This window comes from Rattus norvegicus, chromosome 13, assembly GCF_021556685.1.
Source record: "Rattus norvegicus strain SHRSP/BbbUtx chromosome 13, alternate assembly SHRSP_T2T, whole genome shotgun sequence".
Taxonomy (NCBI): domain Eukaryota; kingdom Metazoa; phylum Chordata; class Mammalia; order Rodentia; family Muridae; genus Rattus; species Rattus norvegicus.
The window spans coordinates 49,782,502-49,788,394 of NC_141546.1; the positions used below are offsets into that span (position 1 = coordinate 49,782,502).

At 47.1% G+C, this 5,893-nt stretch overlaps 1 long non-coding RNA gene across 1 annotated transcript; it reads left to right on the plus strand.

Annotated features, from left to right (window-relative positions):
• The first annotated feature begins 3,155 nt into the window (after window positions 1–3,155).
• On the plus strand, window positions 3,156–4,628 carry LOC134481563 (uncharacterized). The gene is made up of 2 exons (XR_015635973.1): window positions 3,156–3,293; window positions 4,262–4,628. It is a non-coding gene; the product is annotated as an uncharacterized LOC134481563 (long non-coding RNA).
• The last annotated feature ends 1,265 nt before the right edge of the window (window positions 4,629–5,893 follow it).

The window sequence follows — 5,893 nt, forward strand, 5'->3', positions numbered from 1 at the left end:
AAGCTCCTTTATCTGCTGAGTCATCTTGTCAGCCCCGTTTTGCCTCTTCTGACATCATATTTATACAATGCTGTTATTGGCCACCTGCCACCCTCAGATGCCCAGGGTTGAAATGGAAAACTCTGAGGTTGTCACCTGGGTCCCACATTCTGACTTCTGTTCCTTTCCCCCCTGCTGTTGGCTTTGTATCTTCCAGAGTGCCTTCTACAGCTTAATGCTTTCACCCAGGGTGGTTCTCCAACCCCACAAAGCTGAGTAATAATAGCATGTTATTTAATGTTACATGTAGACTAGAGCTGCTGGGCACCTGGTTAATCAGAAAAAAGATAGCAAAGGAATAAGGAGGGGCTGGATTGGGAAGATAAGCGGGCAGAGGCCACCGCATAACAGTAGGCATGTTGGCCAAAGACTGCAGAACAGATCCTGGTAGATATCTGGACTTTTCAAGGAAAGAGGAAGGCGCCAAGAACCATAGTATAACAAGTCTCAGTTGCAGGGATTCAGACATAAGCCTGGTGAGCCAGGCCTGGCCCTGGTGGGCTCTGGGCTGCTCCTCCCTCAAGCCTCAGCAGAAACACAATAGTTCTAGAGAGCCCTCTCAAGATTGGCAGCCAGTGCCAGGCTGCCCAGCAGGACAAGGAACCTTTGTGCCTGCTTCAGCATTAGATCCTGCTCCACCCTCCCTAGCCCTGGGGGGGTCGGGGGATGGCAGTAGTTGGAAGTTCAGATCCTGAAGAGGCTGCAAGCTCATATTGTGTGGCTTATGCTGGGACTGGGGTCACCTGGAGGTCTCCAGGGAGCCAGGAAGGATCTGGGAACAAACTCTGGATGCTGGAGACTGGGGGAGGTGGGCCTGGGTTTGTGGCTTTCCTGGGACAGAAATGTTAACGTTTCTAGATATTTTTCCTTTGATCCTCCCAGACCCCCTGGAGATCAGTACAGTGGGTGATTAACCATACATACAGTTGGGGAAACAGATCCAAAGAGAGGAAAGGTTTCCAGGGGCTATCTAGAGAGAGGAATAGGATGCTCTGGGGTCATAAAGCACTGGGTGTGGGGGTGGGAGTTGGGTAGAGCACAGTTTGTGAAAGCTTTTTAAAGCTTTTTATTCCCAAACTTACCTGGGGTGGGAGCCACAGTGATGGTCAGGATTGTCTTATTGTCCACTTGGTACCTCTCCTTCCTCAGCCTTCATCCATCCATCCAGGGCAGTCTCCTGGGAACCTAGGCCAGGTCTGCACCATTCTAGGGAAAAGGTGGTGCTAACAGCTGCACCAGGGAAGCCCAAGAGCCATGGGGACAGCCCAAATCCACTCAGCTTTTCCTTGAAATTCCACACACCCTGGGCGTTTGGCAGGAGCCTGGAATGTACTTCATCGGAACAATTTGTCTTTCACGGTCCATTTGCATCAATCAACCCATTGTTCTATGCCTTTGCCTGGACCACTCTGGCTAGCTGAGGCCTTCCTGTGCTTCTGAGTGGACCGGTTAGAAGACAGAGTGCACGCCTATGGGGAGGAGCGACCCCTGGTGGTCTGATCTGTAAGTACACAAGTTTCCTTGCTGAGCGTTTCCCAGTGTGGTTCTCCCTGACTCCTGGAAACAATGGGAGGGAAATACTTGGGAGCTTCGAAGGTATAAATAACACAAGTTAAGTCAGGCACTTGATGAAGCGAAAGGGCGCTGTTGTTGAGAAAAAAGACTGCACACCTGGCCAAGCCCCGCAATGCATGCTGGGATTGCCTCGAGAGTCCGTGGCGCGCCATCCTCTTTGGGCCTAGAGGTTTATTTATTAAAGGAATGAGTGTGGACTGAAGACAATATCTAATACCGCTAAAATCCCAGTCATAGAAGATTCTTCCGTGGGGTTTGAATTCTAGATCTACTCTTAGCTAGTTGCCAGCTAGTTGCTCCGATGAGCTTTAGTGCCTCCATCTTGTGAAATGAAGAGTAACGCCTTTAGTTCTTGTTACGTGCAGATTTTATGTTTGGGAATTACTGTTCTCCGCTAATGTTTCTTCGTAATTACCTCAGGCAGCGTGTTGGACAATTCTCATTGTCTGAAGCACGCATTTGCTGAGGGAAAGAAGGCGGTTCTGCTGCTTCTCATTCTGGGAGATTTATTTATTTACTCTCATATGTACCAGCATTTTGCCTGAGGGTATATGTGTGAACCTAGTATCTACAGAGGTTAAAAGAAAGTGTCCCCCTGAACTGGAGTTATGAGGTCTGGGAATTGAACCTGAGTCCTCTGTAAGAGCAACAAGCACTCTGAATGGCTGAGCCAGCTCATCAGTCCCAAAAAACGTTCTCTCAAAGTTTATGTAGTGCCATTACGGGGAAGGGTATTTTATGCTTTTTGTTGATCTTATGAATCATTGTCAAGCATAGTACTCTGGGGTTCCTGAGTGGGAACAGTGGGCTGTGATATGCCTCATGGACAAAGTATGTAAGGTAGATAATTTTTTTTAAATTTTTATTGTCTTTGTTATATACACTGTAACTGTCTTCAGACACACCAGAAGAGATCATCAGATCCCATTACAGATGGTTGTGAACCACCATGTGGTTGCTGGGATTTGAACTCAAGACCTCTGCAGGAGCAGTCAGTGCTCTTAACCACTGAGTTATCTCTCCAGCCCAAGATAGATAGTTTTCATGGAGGGTTGCCCTTTAGTGCTGTTGCCTATGAATTCATTGTTAATGGGCAGTATGTATTCAACATGGCGTCTTTAAGCAGAAATGCCCTCAGTATACGCTATGAACTCATTAGTAGATAATCAGATGGTGTCCAGGGGCTCCTGGGAACCAATCCCTAAGTTTCTCCTAGGAGCAAAGGGTTGCTGATTGAGTATGCAGGGTACCATAATTCCTGCAAATATGAAAACACCTATAGTTACTTCATTACATGTCAACTGTCGTTCATAGGTAGTGCAGTTGTGAGCCTTCGAATCCCCATGCGCCTGGAAATGGGAGGCTCAAGTAAGCATACTCAGAGACGCTCAGCCCAGCTTCTCTGTTCCTGCCCGGAACTTCCTTCATGAATACTTAGTTCACTGGGTTCCAGTCAAAGGCCAGCATGGCTCTTGGTGACTCACAAAGGTTCTTTTTACTGACGTGACCTCATCAGATCCTCTCAACAATAGCAGGGTGGTGGCATCGCAGGCTCGGTTCTTCAGATGAGCCTGGAGTTCACCGAGGCTAAGAAAGCAGCCCAAGGTCATCCAGTATGTTGGCAAGCGGAGCCAAATTTCACTGTCTTTCCACCAGGAAACTTAGACGCTGTGGAGGAGGTAGGAGCCAGACCTTGTTGTTGATGCTTCACTGTGAACGAGTGCATTGAAGTCCCTAAGGAAACTGGCCGGGAGCTGGTGAGGGATAAACATCTTAGCGCCCGCCCACTCTCCAGCCTCTGCCTCTGCTTGCAGCTCCCTCACGCCTCCCACCCTCCTCAGTCTGCAAACCCCATGGGAAGCTCCCTACCTCACCGGCTTAGTCACTGTCCTAAAAACCAATTCTCAGTCTCCTGCATCCTGAGAGCCAACAGGATGTGTTTGCCTGCAGGAGGGTCCTGTCCCCACTTGCTTGCCAACATTCACGGGGAAATCGGCCATCAGAAGAGAGCAGATTTTTGTCTGTCTCAGTCAGTCACTCTAACATTTCCTTCTGAGAAAGCCACGGCCTTGGGGCTATGGATCCCCTTCATTTCCCGATGCCCGGCACACTCCCAGCGTTCCCTCCTTCCTCACCTAGGGACGGCATTCTGGGTATGCTTTTTTTCCCTTTCAGCGCGTTCTTTTTCAAGAATTTATTATGACCAAATAAACATAGTAAATTTTACCTATGATCACGGTGGCCTGCACTTATAATCCTGGCACTTGGGTAAGTAAAGGCAGGAGGATTATGAGTTCAAGGCCAGCCTCAGCTATGTAGCAGGGTGAGCCCAGGCCATAAGAGGCTCTGCCTCAATACTCAAATCATATGCATGAATACATGACTAAAAGTTCCCATGTCGATCGCATCTAAGTGTAATGTCACTATTCAGGGACACTAAGAACATTCACCATGGGGTGTGACGGTTGGGTCAGCATTAGTCCGAGGCACCAATCATCTGGCAAAACGGGAGCTCTGCTGGAGCCCCCACCCCCACCCCTTTTTGCCCTGAAAACCTTCCTTCCATGTTTTGCCTGCTGAATTTGACTAGGAACCCCACAGGACGGGAACCGTGTAGCATTTGTCTTTTTGTGACTTGTTTTCTCAGTAGCATCATCAGAGTTCGCCCATGTTGTAGCTGCCTTCAGACGCTTCTCCTTTTTGAAGATGGAACCGGATTCCATTGCGTGCAGACGCCATATTGTGCTGGCCCATTTCTCCGTCCCTGGGCCTCCAGCTGCCGTGATTCAGTGGTAATGGGCAGGAGTGTACGGATATCTCTTCAAGATCCTACTTGAGTGTTTGAAACAGCACCTCACTTACTCTATAGCCCAGCCTGGCCTCAAACATAATCCTCCTGCCTCTTCCTCCCAGAATGCAGGGTTGATTGGTGTGTCCCACCGTGTCTGACTCACTTCCAAATGTTTTGGATATCTATGTCCAGAAGTGAAATTCCTTCCAATAAAAATTTTTTTCTTTTCTTTTTTTCGGAGCTGGGGACCGAACCCAGGGCCTTGTGCTTGCTAGGCAAGCGCTCTACCACTGAGTTAAATCCCCAACCCTCCCAATAAATTTTTTTTAATTAAGAGTTTTAAAATGTATTTATTTTATATGTCTGAGTGTTTGCTTACGGGTTTGTGTGTGTGTGTGTGTGTGTGTGTGTGTGTGTGTGTCAGACGTCTGTCTGCCATCTGATGAGGTCAGAGAAAGGTTCGGATGCCCTGGAACAGGAGTTACAGTTACATCTAGAGACCCACCGTGTGGATGCCGAGAACTGAGCCCAGGTCCTCTTGAAGCAGCCAGGTTTCAGTCTCTCTCCAGCTCCTGGTAATGGGAAGCCAATTTTACCATCTCACTTTTCAGATGTGTGACCCTGCTACATTGTTTCCCTCAGGGCTAACCCACTGGCTTTCCACCAACAATGCCCAGGTTCCAGTTCCTCCAATTCCAGCCACCATTGATTCTTTCCTCTGAACCATCCCGATGAGTGGTTCTAGGTTTTTATTTATTTTTGAGACATTGTCTCTATATGGGTCAGGCTGGCCTTGAACTTGCAACCAGCCTGCTGATTCTGTCTCCAGGATGCCGAGGTCACAGGTGTGTGTTTCCATACCAGGTTGGCATGCAGTTTCGATTTGCATTTCCGTAATGGATGGTGGAGTTGGATATTTTTTAGGTGTTTATTGAACATCTATGTAGCTTCTCTGGAGAAATGTATCAATCTGTTCAAATCCTTTAATCAGTGGCCATGAAGTTGACTGCTCCATTTCACACTCGTGTAGGACCTTCTCTAGAGCCACCTTTTGCTGTTACTTTTATTTATTTCCTGGTGTTACGAGTCAAATTTGGGGCCTGATGCATTACAAACAAGGGCTCTACTACTGATCTACACTGCCAGCCTTATCTATCATTTTAATTACCATTTTGTTATATGTTTAATGTTTCTGTATTACTCATTCTATATTATTCATAATAAATGAATATTCATGTATGAATATTTTATACATAGATCTCATATACATATGGGGGGGGAGAGAGAGAGGCTGACCTGGAACTTGCTATGTAGCCCAGGATGATATCAAATTTGTAATTGTAATTCTCCTGCCTCAGCCTCTTGGGATTATAGGCACATAACACTGTGCTCACTTTAGTTTATAATAGTTGATAATGATTATTTCTAAGGTTTGCTAACTTATCCTGAAATCTAGTTGCCACTATAATGTCATTAGAAGGTGGGCCC